This window comes from Polypterus senegalus, chromosome 11 (assembly GCF_016835505.1).
Source record: "Polypterus senegalus isolate Bchr_013 chromosome 11, ASM1683550v1, whole genome shotgun sequence".
Lineage (NCBI taxonomy): Eukaryota > Metazoa > Chordata > Cladistia > Polypteriformes > Polypteridae > Polypterus > Polypterus senegalus.
Window position 1 is genome coordinate 73,637,705 of NC_053164.1, and position 26,197 is coordinate 73,663,901.

The 26,197-nt window shown below is 36.0% G+C and overlaps 1 protein-coding gene across 2 annotated transcripts in view; it reads right to left on the reverse strand.

Moving 5' to 3' along the window:
* cdc42ep2 (CDC42 effector protein (Rho GTPase binding) 2) overlaps window positions 1-26,197 on the reverse strand; it is an 88,111-nt gene that overhangs the window by 22,925 nt on the left and 38,989 nt on the right. The window contains exon 1 of one of the 2 annotated variants that reach the window (XM_039769044.1): window positions 15,392-15,593. The exons of the other annotated variant lie outside the window; for it this stretch is intronic. The gene's annotated coding sequence lies outside the window, so the exon portion shown is untranslated. Of the gene's footprint in view, window positions 1-15,391; window positions 15,594-26,197 lie in introns of those variants that run through there. 2 annotated transcript variants of the gene reach the window in all.

The following is a 26,197-nucleotide window of genomic DNA, read 5'->3' on the forward strand; positions in this document are numbered from 1 at the left end:
TTACACTAAGGCAATATTAATTATACTTACTGTATTGTCATATACATTTCTATTTTATTTTTATTATTATTTTACTTTAGGCTTCTTGCAAAAATATTTTTGACAAAAAAAAATTAAGACAAGAAACCGAATGAGTTCAGGGTCCCTTGCCATTTAATATAGACTGTTCCTACTGTTCATGCACTACTGTTCTAGCGCCCGTTATTGTAACAGGCTTAATGTCTAGTTCCAATATAATGTTGTATTATGTACTTATGCACAGAAACACACCTAATAAAAGACATAAAGCTGTCCACACTGCTGTTTTCCACTGTACTGCTAAGCATATACCTCTATTTTAAATTCTTTTAAATTCTTCTCACCTGTAACCAATGTGGACATACAGTAGCCACTATATCATCGAAAATGCTAAGACCAGGGCTGCACAATGTCATTTGATCACAGGATAATATCTTAATATTATACAAAAATTAAAATGGTTTCTGTCTCTCTTCTTTGCACATACATTATGTACAACATTTTTCTCAGAAAATAGCAGTGCATTTATTGTATGTTTATTTTGACACAGATACATAGCACGAGGACCTGTCAATATTTTACTGAAAAAATATGCTATATTAATGAAGAGACTGGAAATTTTTGGATTGCCAAAATAGATATTCAATACTGAAAAGCATGCAAACAATTAACTGCTCTATAGGTTTGCTTTCCATGGTCTTCTGAAATGAATGAATTGGCTTGCACTGGAATCAAGAAATGACACTTCAAGTATTGTCAAGCTTCATGCATTTTAACAGCATTTCTTAAACACTTCTTCATCTTTTTTTCTCTTTTGAGATTAGTTAGCATTAAAGGTGAGAATCAATTGTAGGTTTTTTGTTTAACATTTTTCTAACTACTGACCTGTCCTCCTTTTCAAATTACCAACGAGTACTTCACAAACAGTAGTGTCAAGTGCCTCAGTCTTAACCTGGCTCATATTTAATACCTTTGAATGGTAATGCAATGTTGTCACCAATCTTGTTACAACACTAAATCACAGCTATTAGCTTCACTGTGAGTGTTAAGTTCTTTCATGTGAATATGAAATTCCTTTCATTACCACCTTAGCACTAAATATCTTTCATGACTATAAATTGTATTCTCACAGGCATGAATATTTTTGATGGCAACATTCTTCTATACAGCTTACACATATCTGTATTTTTCCCATAGAAGCTCACCATCTCGTACATGCTGCACATAAAAGCAATGCTCTGAAGTGAAAAATCTATTTTATACTGTAGGCACTATTCCAAACTCAAAGAAACACTGGCTGATGGAGCAAACTGACATCATGTTTAATAGCTAATCCATTTTATTGCATATAACACTTTTCCTGAAAGTTCCCAGACACATAACATTGTGTTACCTTTTTAGAATCCAAAAATATTCCAGTGCAGGTATTTGCCCTTGTAGCTAAAGAGAGCCCCATTTCCTCTCTCAAAATGTAATATTTACGATTTGGGGATTTTGTGCCTTTTCATTATGTTCTGTTCCTGCTACATCCATTTGGCAAAATGAAAGCATTCTTTTACTTTTTTGTAAATCCCTGCAGTAGAACAATATAGAGGAAACAAGAAAATCCAAGTGATTCCTAATAAAGACTTAAAAATTCAACAAGCTTCCCATATCATTAAAGTGTGGGGAAAATCTAAACAAAACAGTAATTATAGTAATAACATAGAAACATGTTGACTTCCAACTCGGTACGGGCTTATAAAAATTTTGTTGATTGTCATTGGCAGTTGTGTTGTATTGTCAACATGGCAAGTTAAACAGCTCATAATGTTTTCCCTGCGACTAATGCAGATAATTACAGTTTTGAGCACAAAGATAACAATTACCTTTAATGGCAGCATTGATAAAAAAAAAGATTAATCACTATGGCAATTAAAATGTATTACATTTTACAAGGAGTGAAAACTAAATTCAGAAGCCTTGCTTGTTAATTATTTTAAACAATGTCAATTTCCTGTGATAGAAACATTTACTGCTGAAGCGCTCCTTTCTGTCCAGATATGACTATATGTACTGTATATTACATGTTTTATGGAAAGGGAAAACTATTTTATTAAAGATCTCTGCTACCCCACACAAACAATTTTCTTCTTCCTCCATTCTAGCAAAGAGCACAGGACTCAAACCATCAGATTCTGGGACAGACTTTACCCACAGAAAAAGCTACTCAACAGGCACACTAATGCATGGATGTGTTCTTTGCTTTTATTGTCTGATGCTGCATTCACTGTTGGTTGTTACTCTACTGCTGTCACTAGTCTATTAGCAAAAGACAAGCAAGAACTTCATTGTAATATATACATAAAATCATAAAATTCAACTTGAACTTCGAATATGGGACCAATTGAAACTATTGCTGACTCTAACAGAAAGTTTTAAAACAAATAGACAGGAAAATAAGTGCTTCCTTACATGCTACTCTAACCAACAGCACACAGTGCCAAATCCCTGAACCCAGTCCCCAAACACTAACCATAGTTCTTACACTCATCACCAGTCTGCCTGTCTGTCAACACTCCAGAAACACTACCTCTCTGTCCCAATTCATCTTTTCCCTCCAAACTCAATGTACAACTTACAAAATGTTCCCAGGGAATATATCCTGGAAGGCTCTCACAATTCTTTACTAGGCTAGAAATTCTTCTTTAAAGTCATGTGGCAATCTTATGGCATTAATCGTCTGGTTGTCTCGGGTAATTCCGAATATCTGATCTCCTGTTTTCATTTAAAGAATTCAGTTGGACTGACCGTGGCTCTTGGTGCTGGTCTCTAGCAAGCCCCAATGGGTTCCTCATTTAAATGATGTACCACACTGGGACTGTCCACCATCCTGTACCAGAACCATGCCTATACTAACCCTGTCAACTAATTACCATATTAGACAAATAAATACTCGTATTTTCATTGACAGCAAAAATACTATGAAATGAAAAGAAAATGATATCCTTTCACCAAATCACAACCCCATGCAAAAAAAAAGAACATTAATTGAAGATGTGCAGTTAGTTATTTGTTAATCTAAATACCGGAGGATTGCCAAACCAGCCTCCATGTTATGTACAATTTCATGGATAAGGAAAGATTCTTTGTCTCCTGTTCCAATGTTAAAACAAAACAAATATTGACACATCCTGAAGTTTTGTTTACTCTAGTTTTCCTGCTGCTACTTGTATCATGGGCTGTGACTGAATGCTTGTGTTTTAAGCATAATTTCTAATCTTTGCAAAGACTCATACTAAGTAGTATAGTATATAGTCCAATATTAAACATGGATTGGAAAATACTGCTATTTATTTAAAAATCATTTTGTGTGAGACAATTAAATTTATTTGAACACAGGAGAATATAAAAAACCCTACCATTCCATGAGAAGTAAAATATATATATAATTATAAACATGTGCACCATTGCACAGTAGCAAGTGTGACTGCTCCCCAAAATTAGTTGTCTTTTAGAATCTCTGTGTCTACATGGGTTTGTCTCCCGTATCCCCAAAAAATGCTTGTGTTACATTAACTGGGGATTCCACTTTGGGTGAGTATGGGTGTGCAAGAATACTGGCTCCTGTCTTGCACCGGATGTTATCTGGACAAATTCTAATCCATGCAACTCTGAATGGTAATAACGATGTCCGGCAATACAAATTAATAACATTAGTTACTAAGGCATTACTAGTATTTCTGACGGCTCTTGCTGCTTGATATGACTGATTTTAATTTAATTATTCACATATGGCTGCAGCCATTCCTTTAGTGTTCTAATGGTCAGCTCCCTTACCTTATCTTTAATTGGTCATTTTAAATGCTAATTGTTTTTTACAGAAACTTTTGTAATTGCATTATTGCAGCTGACTCCAGGATGCTGATCATAATACCAGTCATCTTCCATGTAATGGCTGTGTTCTTTTGCTCATTTTAACCTTTTATTTTTATTTGCCATTTTCCGTTAAAGGCTGTTTCTTTGAAATTCTGCCTCTAACGCCAGCATCCTGTAATCATCTTTTTCACTAACATTAACATTTAAATCTAGAAAGAAAACTGATTTTTAAGCACCATATTCCCTCTTGTTAGTGTTGCTAAGTCTGCTTTTAAATATTTATCACCATAACTGTGATCGGCTGTCCCCTGGTCTCTGGCACTTGCTGAAGTCACCAGTTCTCCTGGCCTTGTATTACATCAAAATTCCAAACATCAGTAATTTACTCATATTACTACTAAAAAGCTAATCAGATGTATTTTTATACACATACTGTACTTCATAATATTTTTTACAAGTTTGTTTTTAACTAAATGTCCCTTTCAGCTTAATTTTGGCGATATCTGATAGTGTAAATGGTATTTTGATAATATGAATGGAAAATGCACAATAATGTATAAACTGAAATTTAAATAGATTAACTGAACTTATAGTGCTAATGTTTCCCCATTCATGAATAACCATTTATAAACATGCCACTGTTTAAAACCTGGAAATGTACTGGAACTCCTTGATGAAACCTGCTTGTTGGACAATTGTTAATATTTGCTAAAGCACTCTAAAATATAAAATAGTGCACTGAAATATACTGTACCGTGCTACATAGAACTCTGTAAAGAAAAAATTAAAAAATATATGAGTAAGATGTGTGCCCTTGTGCATTTAGCTATTTTCTCAGTGCTGCAGAGACTTGAAATTTCTTTTTGTGTTTGTTTGGGTTTGTCAGGAATGCCAAAGAAATCTTAGAAGGACAAACAATGTAAGCTGTCCTCATGTGTATATACAATATAATGAAAAACTACTCACCACTTTGTGAAATTTCCATGCTATGTTACCATCTTAACTAGATGTGTATTTAGATCATTTACTCTAAATTGACTGAAAATAAAGTAAAATGATGCTACTGATTTGAAAATATAAAATAAAAATGATGATAGCTTGTAACATAGTTGCATTTTAAAGGTATATACATTCTCTCGGTTACCTGAATGTTCCTCTCTGTGGCATTAAAACCCTAAATCATTTTAACCCTGTCATGAGATCATCTCCAAACAAGCAGCATCTCACTCTTCAGCCCACACTGTTGTTCCCCTAATTACCTTGCTAGGCTTTCATTATCCTTCTTACAGATGCAGCAGGAAGTTATATTAAATGCCAAAGTGAAGCCAACAATAATATATTATCCGCCATTGGAATCAATGTTCTTACTTCAAAGCTAGCATAAGGTGGCAAGAAAGAAATAATTACTCAGAAAGACTCAGGGTATGTTTCTCTTGTAATAGGATGCTATGAACATAAATGATTTTTGCAGTTTATAAGTAAAAGATGTAGCTGAGCCGAGTTCACATAACTGAAAAGCTTTTATGTGTGGTGCACACCAAAGGTATTACATCATACCACCAGTATCTCCCAAGCCTTCAGTCATTACAATACCAGCATCATGTTACAAGGAGGCCTCTAATCAGCATGGACTGAATAACTTATCAGAACAAAGAGGATTACACAAGTTCAAAACAGGGATGAAGGGATAAAAACAGGAATGGCAAGTCACAGAGCTTGATAAAGAGCAGATGTATAAAGCCAGAGTTAAAATGTAAAAGAGAAAGTCAAACCCTAGACTTCAGTTTAACCAAAATTATGAATGCTGAAAAAATACATCCATTGATCATATTAAACAAAGCCTTGGCAATCGAAAGCATTAACATCACACGGTGCAAAAATGGCAAAAATAGTACATCCATAAAAACTTCTAGCAGTAATTGCCAAAGACTGATTTGCAGTTGTGACAGATAGGGGGCGCTGTCGTCCCCCTGAACCCTCGGACCAGACGCCAGACACCAGATAAAAGTCCCTATAATTTTATTTTTACAATAATAAAGTGCACAAAGCACCTCCACTACACAATAAACAATCAATAATCAATGACAAATCTCCACTCCCAGACGCATTGTCACACTTCCTCCCAACTCAGCTCAACTCGCTTATAGTCCTTAAGTCCAGAAGTGCTTCTATCCTTCAGTCCATGTGATTTCCCAGCACTTCTGGGTCAGATGAAAATTACTTCTTCTCTTTAGCCTGGATGTATGTCATCTCCTCTGTCCCTGTAACTGGGAATTACTTCTGGGCTATATGCACGATATAAGTCTCTGAGCCTCCCTGCAGCGTCCCCTGGCAGCCCCCATGGTATCCAGCAGGGCTGAGAAGAAAAACTCCAAGGTCCATGAGGCCGTGCTGGAATTCGGGGCACCTCCATGTTGCAGGGAGGGCTCCAGCTGGCAGCTTGGCGGTATTGGCCACGATAAATTGCTAGCCATATATCATACAGTACAGGGTCAAAACTTAGAATTATAAGTACATTTTAAATATTTGTGTTTGTTCATTATATCTTTGTATTAGACTGCAATATCATCATTTCAAGAGGTAGCATGGTGGTGTAGTGGGTAGCACTGCTTCATTTGCATGGCTAGTATCCTAGGATCAAATTCCACACCCAGTCAATATCCATATGGCGTTTGCTTGCTCTGCCTGTGTCTATGTGGTTCTCCCCCCACCCCCCCATTACAAAAGACTGGTTGTTTAATTGGCAATTCCAATTGGCCCGGTGTATTGGGTTAGGGGTCTGTGTGTGAGGTAGCCCTCTAATGGACTGGCACCTTCTCATTACTTTTTTTTTGCCTTGCACCTGGTTCTGCTGAATTAGGCTCTGGATCCCACAAGCCTGAATTAGTAATTTGATATAATAGTTTATGAAAGAGTTTCTGGATATTTGTGATTTAGCAGGCATGATAATGGTCGGTTTAAGAAGCATGTATGGTAATAGATAACCCGTTCAGCTATTATGGTGTAATTGACAATTTCAATTTGTAGAAAAATGGGGAAATTTGTCAAGACCACTGAGCTTTTCAAACTGTCATAATGCTTCTTTTAAAACAGAAATGCAATTCAAAGTTACTGACAATTAGTAATCAAATGCAACCACAAAACACACATTTTTAACTGCGTACTTCAGGAAAGAAAGAAATGTAAAATGATTTATTCTTTTAACAATCTGATCAAAACATTTTAATATTCTGCATGCTTATACTAAAATATGCAATCTGTTACATCTTTAAAACTATTAGAATATTAGTAAGATGTACTTCAAACAATCATTCATATGTGAATAATTTTCTCTCTGTCATAAAAGTGCTTGTAACACCCAAACACTGTAGCAAAAATGTGAAAACTATACCTTAAGACTACTGTATGTAATGTTTTTAGTTTCACTGAACTCTACAGCCACCACTGGTATTGTGGTTTTCTTTTGTAATAGCTTCCAGATGGTTCTCTTTAGTAGTACAAACTTAAGTGGCAATCTTTGAACTTGGAAAAGTACTGTGTTAAAAATTAGTAACATGTCAGTTTCTAAAGCATAACATTACACACTATTATTTTAAACATTTCATTGACTTCACCTTACTTTGCATCAAAAATGTCCATGTATATTATCTCTTCAAAACATACAAGTTGTCAGCACTACAATCTCAAAGCTGCAGAACCCTGAGTTTGCACCCAAGCCGGATCACTCTCTGTGTGGACTTTGTATTTTCACTCCAAGCTTTATGAGTTTTCCTCTGTTTTGTTTTCACATTCCCAAAGATGGGTGTGTTACGTTAATTGGTGTCTCTAACATTGCCCTCTGTGAGTGTGTGTGTGTGTGGTTGTGTATAGCCCTACAATGGACTGGCACACCATCCAGAGTTGATTACTGCCATATGCCTACTATTGCCAGGAAAGAGTCCCAAATTTGAAAACTGATGGATGGATTTATTTTAATCCTTTACCATTTTTTTTAAACACTTGTAAGTGAGTGTGTATTGTTACATTACTTAATGCAAAGTATATATGTGGCTTTCTGCTCATTCATGATGCATTTACAGTTTGCATCCACTGTTTTTTTGTGATTTACCACAGGGTTAAATGGCTTCATTATCATTACTGTTTTGCCATAATATCAATCTTAAACACGCAGTAATCATTTATTATTTTTTACTTATTTTACTGCACAACCCTACAATAATCCATTGCAACCAATATAAAGCTCTCTTAGTCCAAACATCTGTAATGTCAGTAACTTCCTGTAAAAATTAATACTTTTTGCAACAGGATGTTGCATCTATTTTAAAATATCTGGAAATGTATTTCAGATATCTGAACACATACAGAGAGTTATTTTGAGATATCTAGCAAAGCATAAGAGATATCATTAAGAAACAATATCCTAAATGTTAATTAGGCTTGCCATGCAAATCAACTCTTTAAAATGTAACAACAATCAAAAACCTGTTTCGTTCTTAACTGAAAATTCTGAAGAATGCTTTTTCCTCATCAAGTTTTTGCTTAAATCATATTATACACTTTAAACTAAGTGTTGGAACAAATAGGATTTTAGTGATCCACATTCCCAAGACCTGTCCTACTTGTAAATCTCTTTTCTCTTACCCAACAATATACAATAGTTGTGTGCTATTCATCCCATTTTGCTAGTAACCAATGACAAAACTGGTCACCCAATTTTTAAATTTTTCAAAAAAAAGGAAAAAAAAATGTTTTATGAAAGGGTGGTGCATGTGAATGTTTTAAAAACATCTCCGTGACAAATAAGGGATGAATCCGCATGCTTTCATTTGTGCTATCTGATGGAATGCTGAATGACTAGAAACAAGCACTAACGAAAAAGAAAATTCTTAAAGTACAAATAAACATTGAACATTATGTTGTATAATAATGATGTATGGCCGACAAAGGCAAATTCTCATTTTTAAGGAATTTCATATAATAAAGCACAATATAATTTTTCAGGAATGGAAAATACAATTTTTTTTGTTTAATAAGCTCCTTACATTTTTCACTGTGTAAATTAACTCTGGTTGCCATTTACTGTATAAGCTATATGTTTGACAGAATAAAGTTCAAATTACCTGTAAATTCTTTTAAACTGTACACCTACAATGCATTACTGTACTACTGACGCTTTGTGCACACTGAGAGATGAGGTGTCACGTAGTGTTTAATGCTGCTATGCTGTACCAGAAGCATTTACAGCTGATCTTACTTTCTACACATTGCCTAATCCTTTCTGTCTGCAGCAACGTTTGTAATATTGTCTTCTTAAGACAAAATTTTTTATCCACAAATTGAAAAGTTTTTCAGTTTTACTAGGACATATTGCTCTACTCTATTATATATAATTATGATGATGTGTTGCTTCTTTACTGCTGACAACCACAATGATGTTTCTCCTCAAACCCAGATATCAACATGCATAGTCTAACACTAGTTTCTGCCATTTTGTTATTGCTTAAATAATAAAATCACAGTACTCTGCAAAGACTGAGGAGGTTCCTACTTATACTTGTTACTGGGATTGACCAAACATCACCAAGACTTGTAGAAAAGCAGGTTAAGAAAAGTGGTAGAAGACTGGTTAAAGACATCCTCAAATTTTTGCTGGAAAATTCTGTACCATGAAAAGAATGTCAGAGAAAACTACCTTCTCAGTTTGGTTCTAAACCTTCCTCCCAATGTTTTACATTTGTCCAGCAGAACTTGCAAACTATCTTAACCTCTGCTGAATACAGCAAATGAACAATGACACCTGTGTCTGTTCTGACTCTGAACAGGGCCTTCACCAGTGTATTAGGAAGGTACCAAAAGTAATATACTTGTGTGTTCATACACAAGCGCCTATCCGCATTATAACAGACAAAACCAGTAATTTCAATCAAATAATGTAAGCAAATGTGTTAAACTTGGTTTTTCTGTTTTGACAGTTTCATATAGTTTTGTATTCCCCATATTGACTTTGATTTATTCAAGCAGTGAAAGGTTATTAGGCTTTTAAAGTGAAAACTGGTTTTGAATTGGTATATTCAAGTTCTACTTCAAGTTTTGTTGTCATTTGTACAATGTAGAATACAATTCTTACTTGCATTATCTCTTTAACCATTTGAAGCTGTCATTTTATTCTATGGATGTCAAACACCTGATATGCTCATCTTGCCTTCAGTTATTTTAATAGCTCACCTGCATAAAATGTATACTTGATGAAGAAAAAATGGGGTGTAATATACTGCACATTGCTTCTGCTTTGCACCTAGTTTGTCTTGAAGTTTGAACACATTTTTTCTTCAGAGAAATGATTTGCACCTCCTTCCCCATCCTCATATTAGTAATGAAGCAACTGCAGTGAGTGAAGACTACAAAAAGGCCTGTAGTTTGTATCACAAATGTTTGATTTTTGACTGTGGATTACTGCAAGAGATCTTGGTCTGAAAAAATTCATTTATCTGCATTCTGTGTGTACATGATGGGGTGGTAAGCACATTTTTTTTCTTTCTATAATGAGCTATATGGAGCTGGTTAGAATGTCTGCCTCATAGTTCCAAAGACCAAGGTTCAAATTCAAACACTCCCAGTATTAACAAATAGTCTGAATTTTTAGCAAGAGTCAAACTTTTAGCAAGATAATAATGCTGAACAGTCACAAAAGTAACACCGGGTCCGAAGAAGTATAAATAATGAAATATATTTTTTTAAAGGATATTACAATGAATGCTGGAATTTAAAAAAATACATTAAGCCAAACAATGAGAAAACCAGTAAGTAATAGGCAGTTTAGCTTTCATTACAATTTTTCCCTCTCCTGAGCAAGGCAAAAACACACAGTATTGTTAGATGCCCAATACCCCAAACCCACGTGTTTACTAGCTGTGTTACCCAGCCTGGTTATATTGGTGTCAGTTAAATAAATGGATCAAAAGCACTACACAAGTACTTTTCTGTATACAATATATGTAGTTTTATATAATATGATTAGTTCACTGGAGCTCCTCACTCTTGAGATTGCTACATACACTTGTCCATGACTGACTTTGACTTTTTTAAATTAGGAATTTTCAACATAAATATAATTTCACCCTGTAAAACACTTTGAACTGTAATCTTGTACCATTAAAAAGTTTTAGAGGGTTTTGAGTAGTACACACTGAATCAGGTTTACTTTAACTTATTACACAGCTTTGACGTTTGCAGGCTGCACATTTACGTGGCCAATGCAATAAATTGAAAGTGTTCAAGCTTTGTATTGTACATAATAGAACCAGTGAAAAGAAATAATATCATAAAATATGCACAATGCCCACCTGTGATAAGTGGTCCATGGCGCTGTGCTGATTTTAAATAATCATGCATCGTGACATGCAGGCTCCAGTCAGGTGCACGGTGCGAATGCACTCTCCGTGTAAGAGCAAGGAAGGGCAACGTAAGTCAGAAAGGGGAGTCTCAGCATGGCACCCTGCTGGGGCCACAGAAGGCTGCAGGTACCGAAGCCTAGGAGACCAGGGGTTTGGAGTGATGACCTGCTGGGAGTCATGGCCAGCAGGGACCTGGAAGAGAAGGTTGGCTGTGCCTATCAGTTGGCTATTATCTCTGCTGCGAGGCCCCATGCGTGGCAAGTAGAAGAGACATCAGTTTTAAAGGCATGCACCAGTGACTGAGATTTTCTACCCTCAAGATTTTATGGATTATATGCTTGAACTGATTTTAGTCTCCACTATTTAACACTGTTTTTATTGAATTATTCATTTATTAAGAAGTATTGCACTGCACAATTTATTTGGACACTTTGATTTGTTGTTGATGGATTTAATAAAAGCATTGTTCACTTTTTCACCTACTCCTTGTTACATGTAACTGTGTTCTCATTTGCCCAGCTCATCTCTGTTTTGACAATCAATGATCTGGGTTGAAGAGGCTCCCCGGATGCAACAGGGAGGATGGGGCCAACCTGGACCATCATAGCACCTCCTCCTCTATGTTCTGTCCACGGGGGAACCCTTTACTGAGCTGTGTAACTGTTTAATTTTACGACTTGTGTTGTACTCAGGGCAGGGCTTGAAGTGGGCTGATACACTGTACTGGGACTTCCGCACTTCTGCTATGCAAACCGAAGCATAATGGCAAATCATCCTCTTCCAAGGGGACATGCCAGTTTCTCCAGAATATTGCATTTATTTCACTACCAAAGGCCTATTGTCTCCCTCCAAATTGTCTGAAATATATGTATATACGCATGCTCACAAATCCACAGACAACAACCACCCAATTCGAAACTGTATGCATTATAACGCATCACGAGGAGTAAGAAGAAACCAACAGAACAGGAAGTTGACACAGCTTGCAAAACAGGTCTTCTTTGAGCTTTGAATAGCTTTCTTCCTTCCATTCACTTCTCGTAGTAGCATTCAATTACATAACGTGGCAGCTCCATTTTTCTGTGTGATTACAACCTCAGCCTTGTCAGTGGTGGCGTTCATTTGCATGAACTGTAAGCCCTATATAAGAACAGTCCACCTGCTACACATTAAAAAAAACGCATATCGGCTAATTTTCTTTTTTCTGTAACAACACCAAATTTCAATTAAATCAGCCAAATCGTTTGAGATTTTGAGGTGTTTTTATATCAAAATGTCCTTTCTTAGTGGATACCCACAGCTCTAGATGTACCAAGTTTCAGCTTTTTAACTAAACGGGGAATAGTGTTTTGTTGATGAGCGAGTCAAGTTTTCATTTTATATATACACAGCGTCACGGTCAGCCATTGTACAGCGACCCTTGTGCAATTACAGGTTAAGGGCCTTGCTTAAGGGCCCAGCAGAGTAGGATCTTTTTTGGCAGTGACGGGAATTCGAACTGGCAACCTTCTGGATACCTGCACAGATCCTTAGCCTCAGATATATATAAAGTGCTATATAAATGCAAAGAATTATTATTTTATATATTTATATATATACATACACACACCACAAAGCTGAGTTTGTTTGCTTGGGTTGAAAGAGAAGTAAGGTGTATGCAAGCGCCGAGAAAAATTAACCGTGCATGAATGCGCCATCTAGTGGCTGTGTTTGAGCATTAGCAAAGCAGACTGCTCCATACAGAAACACACACATATCTTTTGTTTACATATGTCTAATTTATAATTTATTTCATTTCTTAACACTCTATTTAAAGACTTTGAAGTTTGAACATCTTCATCCAGGCATTCATAGCCACACTACATGATTTTCATCTTTTCTACTCCACACCAATCAAATACACCTCTTTACTCTCTGTTTTTCAGTCCCCAGAACTTCCAGAATTTTAATTTAGCTAAATTTTAAATTAAACTATATTCTCTAGCAGGTTCCATGCAAGCCAAAAATGGAAAATTCTACAGAAGTAGGCTTTTATGATCCATCCAAAGTATGATTTCACATATTAAAAAAAATAGGCAGCATGATGACAAACAGCCGTGCATTCTTTGAAAGTGACAAATATATAGCAGATGCCAGGAAAAAAATTAAGTTTCAGTGAGGAGCATGTTACTCCTCACTAAAACTGGGCCCTACAAGGATAAATTAAATGTTCAAATGTAAAACCACCCCGATACCAGTTCTGCATTCAAAATTCAATATAGCAAAGCTAAAGCACCACCCCCCCACACCCAGTATCACCAACATGCTTGTACATTACAGAGTGTCTGCACATTACACTGTTATAGAACTAGCTCCATATACTTTAAAAATTATTGTGGTAAACACAATAAAATTATACCTAAAATATTACAGTTAATACATACATCAGTTTTAAATTGAGCTTAAAATATAGATTTTAATTAGACTTTTCATAATAAAACCATACTTATGATTTGTTAGAATATGTATTGTGAATACATACAATTGTGTGGAAGCTTGTGTCCTGCAATGTTTAGTGTTCCAGCCAGGTTTGCTTTCAGCAATATATAAGAAAAAGTAGATTCAGAAAATAACTGCCTTCTTGCCAAGGCACATCTTTAACAGTAGCATACAAAACTTTTGTATCTCTCTGACTGGTCAAAGACAAACAAAATAAAATACAGAAAAAACAGAATATAATATCTGTATATAAAAACACAGGAGGAACACGTTACTGTGGCAGCTGGTGCAGCTGCTTCAGTATACGAGGAATCTCACTTTGAAATTGTGAGCTGGATACTATGTGTGTGATGTTTTCACATTTTCTCTACAATCATAAACTTGTTTCTCTACATACTCCCACTTTCTCCTATATGCCTGATTGGTACGAGTATAGTCAAGCGTATGCCTGTGATGAACAATAGCCCCAGCAATGGCTGTTTCCTTGAATATCGCCCAATACTGCTGATAGAGGCTTTGGCTTTTAGAGACTTTGTAATGGAAAATGTGGATTAAGATAACATGTTGATGCATTGATATAAAAGCCATGTAAAATTACCTCTAATACATACATTAAAAATTATTTAATTAAGTAAAAAATGAGAAATGAAAGCCGAGGTTCAGAAGCAAATAATACTTTGCACTTTATCTCTGCTGATGATCATATACAAACTTAGTAAAAGCTTCCATAGTCTACAAACAAAAAGAATTTTAAAATAATTATAAAACAAGCTTTGCTTTCTTTAAACAGGATCACTGAACCTTTGTACATATCACACCCTACATTCCATAGCATGCTCAAAGAGCACAGGAATTTTTTAGAAGATTGATCAGCGAGGACCACAGGGAGGTACACAGAAAAAGCACAGACACACGCCCCTTCACAATTCTGTACCTGGTACTGGAATTTACGAGATTGCAGTTGTCCTACGCTTGTGTAATCCTACACAAACTTCACAACCACACAACACTGAGGATGAAATAACATTTTTCCTCCTAATAGATATGAACATTAAAAATCCAGGGGGGTCATAAAATATCTGAGAAGTACTAAAAAACATCTGAGTTGAACAGTGCCCACCTAGTTGTTAAAGTTGCATTCCAGTTTACAAGATATGTGGAAAATAAAGCCCCCATAAAAAAATCATTGATAGCCCAGTGCACTCTACAACAATGCTATCGATTGTCTTAACATTTGCAGTTATTAAAAATTCATTCTATACTTAAGAAAGATGATTTCACTGTAACCGAATAGAAGTAGGACTTACTTACAGGGACTTATGTTTATTATCTATAAAAAATAACACACTGTTTCAGTCATCTTAATGAATTACATCTGAACATGAACAACATGAGGGCTGAGAAGCAAACAAACAATATTCTATGTAAAGACTAGTTTAAAATTCCCTTTCACATTATCTTTTCTGATTTATTTGACAATTACTATCACAGTGTTTTATTCCTGTACAGATATGCTTTACAAACAATAATTTATTCATCATTTTCAATGGCACAGAGACATTTTTACCGATAACTAGCACAGAACACACACCTGTACAGCATGCCACCTCTTTGCAGTACCTGTCTAATACTGTGACACTTACATGTATGGCTGTTTTATCTTCTCCTCAGCACAGAATCAAATTGAATGTCCCTCTTCATGTCTGTTGTCTCCTTTCCTTCAGATGTACATTCCTATCTCCACCGGGATTAAGAACATATAAATAATTGGCAGTGTGCAGGCACCCACTCCTGCTGCTTACTTGACACCACAGCCTACCGTAGCCAAGTGCTGATCAGCTGAATTGGAGCTGCACTTTCAAAGCCCTCTAGCACTGTGGGAAAGAAAGAGGTGGGGGTGGAGGAGGGCTGAGCTCAACTCAGTTGCAGCACAAGCACTCTTCAAATATGGAACTGGAATCTGGCTCAGGCTCTTCTGACTTTACAGTGTGCTGTTAGTACATACTTTGTCTCTCTTTTAGAACAGCGCATCTTCCAAATAAATTTTACTTACATTATTATGGACGTTAATTTATATGTATTCATTATGCCAAAAGTATTTTATAAACCACAACTGTAAAGTTGTTTACATTTTTCCTTCAACTAAATGACTGACAGATTCTTGACTTAATCAAGAGTTATACAGAGATTGAGTTGCTGGGGCTTGAACCAGCAACATTTTTGCATTCAAAACTTAACCTAGCCACTGCCTACATTAAATCAATAAGTATATGAAACAGTGTTGTTTAAAGATCTCCATAAAGCACAGAATGTAGCTCATAAAAATGACAGTAAATGTGTGGAGACTGTACAAGGGGCTTAACAAAGTGTTTGTGAGACTTTAACAAAAAAGAGTGAACTGGAAATAGTGCATGGATAACTAGAAAAGTCCTCAAGGGAAAAATATATCACATGAAATATAAGTGATATGAAAAAGAAACAGGCAATGAAAGAGATAAAGCGAGCATAATAAACTACTGCATAAGTCGGGAACTGGTAAAGGCAGTGAAGGCTTGATGTACAGTATATCACAGCATAACTGCTAGCAAATGTAATTAAATGGTAAAAGAATTGTAGAAGCAGAACAGTAATAGGTTAGACATGAATCTGTATATCTAAGCGGCTTTCATAGTCACAGGCCTCCTATCCAGTGTTGGTTTCTATGTTGTCTCCGGTGCTGCTAGAATAGAAACTTTAAAATCTAAATAACAACCTTTTAAGCTTCTGGTTTACAAGCATGATCAATCAATAGTGATTTACTCTTATCTGAACAGTCAAATATCCACCTGTAGCCAAACCTTTAAAATGGAGTATGCTATTTTAAAATTCAGATTTTCAGAAAGGCCTAACACTGATTGTTTTATATTTATACTAGCCAACCGGCGGCGTACCATACGCTGCATAATCAGGCCGGTTTTTTAATGATTTTTAAGCACAGGGAGAAAAGTAACATTTGAAAAATCGGTATTGTAATAAATCAGCAAGAAAAGCAACATTGTAACAATGCACGGAACGAACCAACACACAATCGTCCGTGACTGAAAACTGGCGGACTGTCCTCGTGCCTCCTCCAGCCAGACGAAGGGATGGGGGTGCATGGCGTGGAGGTTGGAACGGGAGGAGAGAAGGACGTCCATTCAGCTCCGTCCGTCATGCTAGTCTGCTGATTTCTCGTTTAGTATGCACTGCCTGCTCATGTGCCCACCTCCAACTCGTCACTTGAGTCGTCATCTTTATACAGTCCAGATGTACGTGTGACTAACCTAGACTTTTTATTGCTCTGTGCGGATCTGGCTGCTTTTCTATATATAATCCACTAAGACACCCGGCCACGGTAGTAGCGAGGTGGGAGGTGGGTGTGTACAAAGGGTTGGGACGCAAACAGTGTGAGCATATGAGTCACACTTAGTGGGAATTCCACGGTGTGCAGCCCGAATGGGGTTCAACGGATTACCCACGCCGGGTAGACACACGCTCAATGTCATGCATAATTATTTATTGAATGCTAAACACTTCTGGAAAGACGCGGTTGTCTAAAATGGGTTGGTGTGAGAATACAACAGTAAGCGAATGTAAAGATGGAACTCTGGAAATAGCAAAATACAACACAATAGTGAACCCGCGGCATAACAAACGCCGCATAAGTATTTATTGATGGTTGAACACTTCTGGAAAGACACAGTTGTCTAAAAAGGGAGGGTTTGAGGATACAACAGAAAGTGAATGAAAAGATGGAACTCTAGACTTTTCATTGCTCTGTGCGGTTTTGGCTGCCTTTGTATATATAATGTATGTAATGCAATAATGGGGGGTGTGAACAAAGTGCAGGAGCATCTAAGACGACACATGTTTGTCGCGGATGCGAATTGCTGTATGTAGCGTGTAAAACAGTTTGCTATGGTGCACGCGGTCATGTGTCGTAACAAAAACTCGGTTTTTAAAGACTACTTACTCATTGTGTTTTAACCTCAGTTGTAAAGGAATGTTTTAAGGACCCTATGGGATACCCCTCGGTTTTGGCTGCTTTTCTATATATAATCCACCAAGATACCCAACCACGGTAAGAGAAGGGTGTGCACAAAGGGTAGGGACGTGATGAGTGGGAGCGTATGAGTCACACTTAGTGGGAATTCCATGGCTTACCCACGCCTCTCTGTGCTGGGTAGACACACGGTCAATTTTGTGCATAATTATTTATTGAATGCTAAATAGTTCTGGAAAGACACGGATGTCTAAAACGGGTTGGTGTGAGAATACAACAGTAAGTGAATGAAAAGATGGAACTCTGGAGAGAGCAGAATACAACACAATAGTGAACCCGCGGCATAACAAACGCCATGTGGCTCAGACGTGCATGTGGACTCTTACCACAGACGAAAGGGACTAACTGGGTGGTCGGTGAGTTTTTGCGTCTGGGCAAATGGGCAGGCAGTGTGAATGCCTAGAGAGCGAGAGTAGACGCCGGCCGGTGAAAAAGTAGTGTTGGTGGGCAGGAAAACGTCTTCTGTGTTCCTGCAGGAGCATCTAAGAAGATGCAGGTTTGTCGTGGAAGCAAAGAGCTGTATGTAGCGTGTAAAACAGTTTGCTATGGTGCACACGGTCGTGCGTCGTAACCGAAAAGTCGGTTTTTAAAGACTGCTTACTTCATTGTGCTTTAACCTTTGTTGTAAAGGATTTTTTTTAAGGATCCCATGGGATACCCCTCGCAAACCGTTTCACACGCTGCATATGGCGATTCACCTCCACGAGAAACATGCCTCTATGAACAGTCAACGTAGCTCGGAGGTGCATGACATGCACATGACATTAACCTGACCTGCACTGCATGTGGCCTCTACGACAGACGAATATTAATGACGCCATTTTTTCTGTGTCGTCAAGTCTGAGTTGGTGGGCGTGGCCCTGCGAGTCATCGTCGTATCCAATGGGCTTGGAGTTGGTGGGCGTGGCTCCTTCCTGCGTGCGCCATAGGTGTCTCACTTGTCGGCGGCTTAGTGAATCCCCATGGTTGTCTTGCCTTAGTGAATTATATATATATAGATGATAGAACGAACAGAATGAACATGGGTTAGGCATATGATATGTTATATGAGTTAATATACTCCATACCAATTTATTAAAACTGATAAATATGAAGATTTCTCATTTAAGCATTGCATGTTATTAGGTGAAATTTTGAAATAAAGAGGGAATAGGGAGCCAATGCAGGTAATCTAGAACTGGGGCAATACTGGATTAGAAAGTCATGATCATCTAAAACAAGCAGCTAAATTTTGTACCGTAGGTACCATATGAAATTGGTGTAATGATCCTGTTGGAAGCCCACTATATGAGACACTGCAATAATCCAAGTAAAAAAAATGTAAAAGCATGAAAAACTTCAGAGAAATTTGTGATTTGTTCCTTAAAGGAGATGTATGCAGACTTACAAGTACTGTAGCTTGTATTTGTGCATTTTAGGAAATAAAATTTATTTTGTTCTGTCCAAAATTTAGAAAATTAACAAATAACATTTTCACATTTTTTAAAAGTTCCTTCACACAACATTTCACGTTCAAATGTGAAACAGTAAAACTCATTCAAGACTGAAATTTATTAAAACAGTATGAGAGCATAGAAAAATCAACAGAAGGGTCATTGTTTATAGTCATTTTGGAGTTGAAATGTCATTTGCATAAATGCGAAATTGTAAACCTGTTTTACGAATAATATTACCTAGTAGCCTTGGGTAGCACCAGAACAGGGAGAAACAGTTGTATTTATGGTTATTTTCAGCAGTAAACAGAAGTAGTTCATGAACCTAGCCATTTAAGAATAGTAGCAGGCACAGGTGCACACTGTTCTAAGTGATAATCAACTGATTCGAAATCTGCTGAAGTAGAAGCAGGACCCCAAGTGACAGTTTAGTAACAGACCATTTAATACACAAACCAAGGTAGTTGTGGTGCTTCTCTACAACTGAAAGGGACTGCTCAAAGAAATTGTTAGTTGTTAAATGATACTGCAAATTTTCAGAGATACCTAAAAAATTATTATGCATCTAAATTAGGTATTTTTGAGTAAATGGGGTTAATGAGATTAATGAAGAAGGATGTACAATGGATTATAACGAACATTACATATTTACCTTAAGTTAGCCACACTAATAAAAGTGAAATTACAGTTATTGGATAAAGCATCTGAACAAGTATGACCAGCTAATAAAAAATGTTATTTATTTACAAACTAGTCATTAAATTTCTAACAAGAGCTAAATCTGAGGAAGCAGGAGTAACAGGAGCCTTTTAAGTTACAATAAATCTATTTATGCTGGAAAATCAAAAGCAAGACTTGGTTTTATCTGCTGTAATGAGTAACGAATAATTATTAACTTTGGAAAGCCTTTTTGTTTGTACAAAGTAAATGTTTACTGTATTTTCTTGAGTTTCCAAATTTATCAGATTTCAAATCTTTTTAGTTCTGTGTGTTTCAGATTTTATTAATTGAAGATAATATGTGAATGACGGAATGTACGTTGAATATTTTATAATAATAGATTTAACAGGTTTTTTTCAAATCTGAATTAGCATATAACATTTTTTATGGAAATCAAACCAATGGTTTACAAGTACTTTCAACAAAGTGTGACTAATTAAAAGTTACTTTAATCAGACAATAAGGCTTCTATAATATAATTTAGTTGTAAGACAGATTAATTTTATTAAATATATTATCTTAAAGAATATTCCAAAAGTATTGGGAGAACTCAAGCTGTTAATACTATTAAATGCCTAACATATCAATATAATTGCTATACATGCTTAGCTGAAATTGAGTGTCTTAAACATTGTTTAAAGTTTCTATAAGTATTTAAGAACTTTGTTAATAATTAGGTGTTCTTGCTAGTATCAGACTGATGCTGCCATCTGTTATTACCATGCTCTCTGAAAGACTGCCCCTGGTGGCATGAATTTTATTAAAATTCACCCAAGCACTAACAGGCAAAATATACCATAATCATATTCTTCCACATCTTTGTGATAAACCCAAACCATCCAACATTCCCAACACTATACCCTTCCTACAGGAAACAAACAAATCATCCATAACACAGAGATCTCATGTGACACACACTGCACATATTCTCATCTGTCCTTATTCATGAATTCTCAGTTTCAGGAACTTGTCAGCTGGAAATGCTTTGTGAAGGTGGGGAGGGGTGCAAGGGTAGTGTTGCTCAATGACGGAAACAACAAGTATATAGATATTCAGCTATAAACAGCATCTGTCCAGCAGTCAAAGCTGTGCCATGTTCGTTATAGATCTGTTGGTCCAAAGCCATGGACTATACCACTTGTTCATCTAACTCGACTAAAGCACATTCTCTGCTGGCTGTGACCTTCTGTTATGCAAGTGAACTAACCAGAGGACATCTGATGCTCTTGAAACTTGAAGATGGTATGTAAGTGGCAGTTTCCCCAGAGGCATCTCTAAAGGGGACAGGGAAATAAATGTATGAATGTAGTGTGAGTAGAGTGAACTGCTGCCAGAATGTTACTTTGCTCCACTGATACCTACTAATACATTATTCATTTCAGTACCTAGAATACAAAAGAAGTAGTCATTTCATCACCTATAAAACAAACAATGTTAATATAATAAATTTAAATAATGGACCTTCTCTAAATATACAAAATCTCTAAAATCAAACACTATTTGTGATGCGTATCCAATTAAAATACTGTTACAACAAAAAGATATACAGTAGATGGAAACTGTATAAGGGTTTGCAAGGAGAAAAAAGTTAATCAAGGAAGTGACACCAAAACTATAATGAAACAATACGAAAATTATTTTATTCTTTAAGATGAAACATCTGTTAAAAATGAGGAGTCAACATTGTCTATCATATGAACAGAAACAAACCAAAACCACAAAAAACAAACATATACTGTGCCTACCAAGATCTCTAACAGCAAATATTATATACAGAGGTGCAAGCATCTAATATGTCATAGTGCCTACTTCCAAACACATTTATTAAGCTGCAACCTACAGTACCTCTGCAGCTTAAGGAAGGACCCATCTTTGAAATGGATGCCAGTCCATCAAATTTCAATACCATGAGCTTTTACACTATAACAGTCATATTTTAGGATTATGTGGTGACCCATCTTGCAGAACAAAGATTTAAGAAGTGGGTCACACAGGCTCTACAAAACACAAACTTAATATATTAGTCAAATTATTAGCACTGTCTTCAGCAAATAAATATGTTATTCAAGTAAGTATTAAACTGACAGAAAAAATTATTTGGGTTTAGGACCTTATTTTACAATCTACATTTTTAATGGCTAGAATATAATATACAGAATATCCAAATGTATAAAAAATACATGTCAAAAAAAAAAAAAAAAGAAATAGAATATTACAGTATACTAAGCTGAAACAATAATAATGGAAAGCCCACAAACCCCTGCACTACACCACTGACAGACCAGGAGGGAAGCTGTTACCTATACAGAAAGAACTGAGAAAAAAGTTAAAAAAAAAAAGAAAAGAAAAGAGAAATATTACTTGCCACTGCCCAGTCCTTAAACAACCAGATTGCATTACTCCAATTCTGGATAGTGGAGCGGAGTACAGGCCTGATGTGAGCAGCTGAAAGTTCTAAACATAAGCAATAATGGAAGAAGATTTTCAAGTGAGGAGAGAGAACAGATAAAGATGTTTGCAGCATTAAGAGAAGAGCAACTTTGCTGCTAATGAAGTCAGCATTATTGTGTAAGACTCCACTGGAGAGTAAAGAAGGCTATGGAAAATATAATGATGATAAAAAATTTTTACTTTTTAGAACTTGTTTTTATATTACGACTTGTAATATTAAATTTTTTTATTTTAGTGAATTTTTATTTTAAGATCATTTAAATAAGATGTAGCTTTAAGTGAATAAACTAGAATGAACATGTTTAAGCATATATGAACTAACCAAAGTATATGCCTGTAAGATGAATTGAAGCAGGTAATTGGGAACGTTGTAATTGATATGTCTCTCATAATCAGCTAAAAATAACAACAAACAAGAGACCAGACCATGGGAATTTATCACTTGATTTTTGATTTATGTAACCTTACTTAAAATAGCCATCAAGCCACAGTATAAGGAGATGACACCTCTGTTAGCTTGACAGAGAAACCATAAGTCTTCTGAGATAGACAGATAAACATACATCTTAATATGAGAGAGATGAGACACAGTGTTTGGTATGAGTGAGAGAGAGAGAAATGGCATAGGAAATTTGGAAGGCGAAATGAAACATTATGCTGCTATGAGGATGAAAATACAGTGCTATTTACACAATGAAAATGCACCCCAAAGCAGGAGAGGACAACAAAGGCTGCACCACAACAGCGTATACAGTACCTTTAAGAATGACTTAGCTGAATTAAGAATGCACTGTACAAATTACATGGAAATCACTCTATTAAGAATCTGTAATAAAATATACTGCTTCTAGTTATCTACTGTTGTCACAATCATGACTCGGAAATGCGGAAGGCACATTTTCTTAGCTTGAAAACTATGCTGCTTAAAATTGGCAAGTTTAAGGCTGTTATTTTCACGTTGGAACCCTTAATAAATGCTAGTACAGGCCAGTTATTTTTAAAAAAGTATATATAAAATGCTTCACATTAAAATGCAGTTTCATGTAGCAAACAAATATATACCATGACTGTGAACTGACTTTAAAAATATGTAACTTATTTTGCACAGGACTAAAGCATTACAGTATGTATATGTAAACACTTTCACTGTCCTGATGATGACAAACAGCATTAAGGCTATTTTAGCTTTCAAAGAAGACCATCCAACAATGTCTTATACCAACAATATATTTAACTAGCTACGTTACCTTTCTTTGACAGGTAATGGAATATACAGTACTTAAAAATATTTTATATTTGATATCACTTGCCTTAAACATATTGTCTTACTACTTCTCAGACTCATTCAATGCATGTTGTTAATGCTAGTCCAATGCAGGGTGAACACACTCAGACACACCAGGCTAATTTAGCACTACCATTCCACCTACCCTACACATCTTTTAACTGTCAGAGGAAACCAGAGCCCCCAGTGTTGATACAGGGATAACATAAAACACCCAGTACATGAACCCTGGTCTACTTGTTCTAAGGCAGCACTGCTACCACTTTTTGCCTGTAAACTATCCAATTGATTGACCCCTCCAGGCCTCAGCTGCCCTGAAAGACTGGATATTATACTCCTTTTAGTTATGCAATAAAATGTGTTGTTTTGCTTCACTTCTCATTATAAACAACCTATACTAATAAAAGTAATTTTTTTTAATTCCCTTGAAAATCATTACAATGAAAATTATTAGTATCTCATCATAACGTTATTACTGCAAAAATTATTAACTTAACAATTAATTTTTGCCTTTGGATTAGTAGGCTTTGACTGAAGCAAAAAACATCATGCTGTAACACAAATGACTTTTTTTAATCACTGTTGCCAGAGATAAAATTCCATGTAGAAGTCTTAAGACCTCATCAATGCCAAACATACCCTCTTAAGGGGAGGTCTGTACTATTTCTAGAGGGATAAGATTACCCAGCTATGTACAGTATATGTCACTCTCATGCCATTACTACAGGGTGGCAAGTTGTACCATATTTTCAGTCAATTTTTACAAAACATTTCCTGGTGTTCAGTATTTTAATGAATGGAAAATGGAGTATGAAAACAAGATGTCAAACAAGGGTCGATGAAACAAGAATAGAGATTATTTTTTTTTTTGCAGAATCATGCATAAAAATGTATTTTTTAAAGTATATAATACATCATGAAAGTTTGCCTACTCTGTATAATGCCTTTTCTGTGTGTAATATTATAAAGATTAAAAGTGGACGACTACTTTTTATAGTGACTCTTGCAAAAGTTGCAATACATTTTCAAAAAATGTGTTTTTTTATAGAAATTTTATACCACAAACCACAGAAAGGAAACCACCCACTTTTATAGTGATTATCTAGAGAAGTTGAGAGTTACATGCTCTTCTGAGTCACTTAACAAAACAAGGTCATATTAAGCTGAGTACCCCTGATCTAACTACTTACACATGGCTTGGGTTAGATTCAAATTAAAAAGAATGAGTCTTAATCTACTAAGTCCTCACAAGTTATATATACTGCTGCATCTGAAGTGTTTGCAATGATTAAAATAGGAGATACCATAGTTATGCCCTATTGTGGTCATAATAAATTCAATGATATTCCTAATCTCTACAGTTAGATTCAAAAATCAATAGTGGGAAAAAATAATTTTGAAGACCTCAAGACTAAGAAAAGAAAAGAAAACCGAATTCAAGTATATCTTGTGTTGTGCACACTTGTTTACCCACATCATATTGGCCACACAGACTGATGAATGTTACTCTGGTCTGGAAAGTTACTTATGGCACAACTTACCCATCCTCCATTCATCAAGATAGGTTAATGAGTGACATTCTTCCCCATGCTGTTACAATGTCAGAACAAGAAGTTACTTGGGTGACAGGTTTGCCTTCTACTGTCTCAATATGACAAGGTTCATCATCTTTCTGTTTTGATAATTTTACTTTGCATCACTGCTATTTATTGTAAAAGGGGTTTACTAAATATAAGCAACTCTGAGATTTTAAATTAGCTTCTAATTTGCCATTCACAATGTACCTGACTATAGTACATCTTTCATTATTAAAATGTGATTTGCACACATATACCCCAAGGTGAGCAGTGCGTCACAATTAATTTTATCAAAGATCCCACCTACTTCATGCCAAATACGGTGAAAGGCACATTACAATTGCATAGCTGAGTTTCATACCATTCTAATGATGTATAGTTGTCTGCGTCTGGTCATTTATAATACATGTCACAGCCTTGCGTAAAAGACTGGAAATAAATTGCTTGTGCGACAGCTTATTTTTACATATTATGCACAAAGCTTTAGTCGGTTTATGATCACAGTTTTGACTCTATTGGGAACACGTTTGATGAAGGACTTGAAGCTGTGTTGATTTGTATGTACTGTACTGCTATTAGAGAAACTTTGAAGTTTTGTGGCCTGTAGTTTTACAGTCAGTTCAAGCATGTCCTGCCTGTCCTCCCTATATTAGTTTACTTAGAGGGTGCTCTTTCAATTTCAACTTGGAGTGCAGGCAGTGTTTCTTAGCGTTCCTGTGAGTACATTTACACTGTACTTGTGCCTCTCAAAGACTTATGTGAGGACTCCCCCAACTTTGATTAAATGCCCCTGTATCATGACATTCACATTACTGCATGTTGAGCACATGAGAGAAAATAAAAAGGCTTTTCAGCTTGTTCACGGTATAATGACCCGTACACACACCTCTCGCCCACCAAAG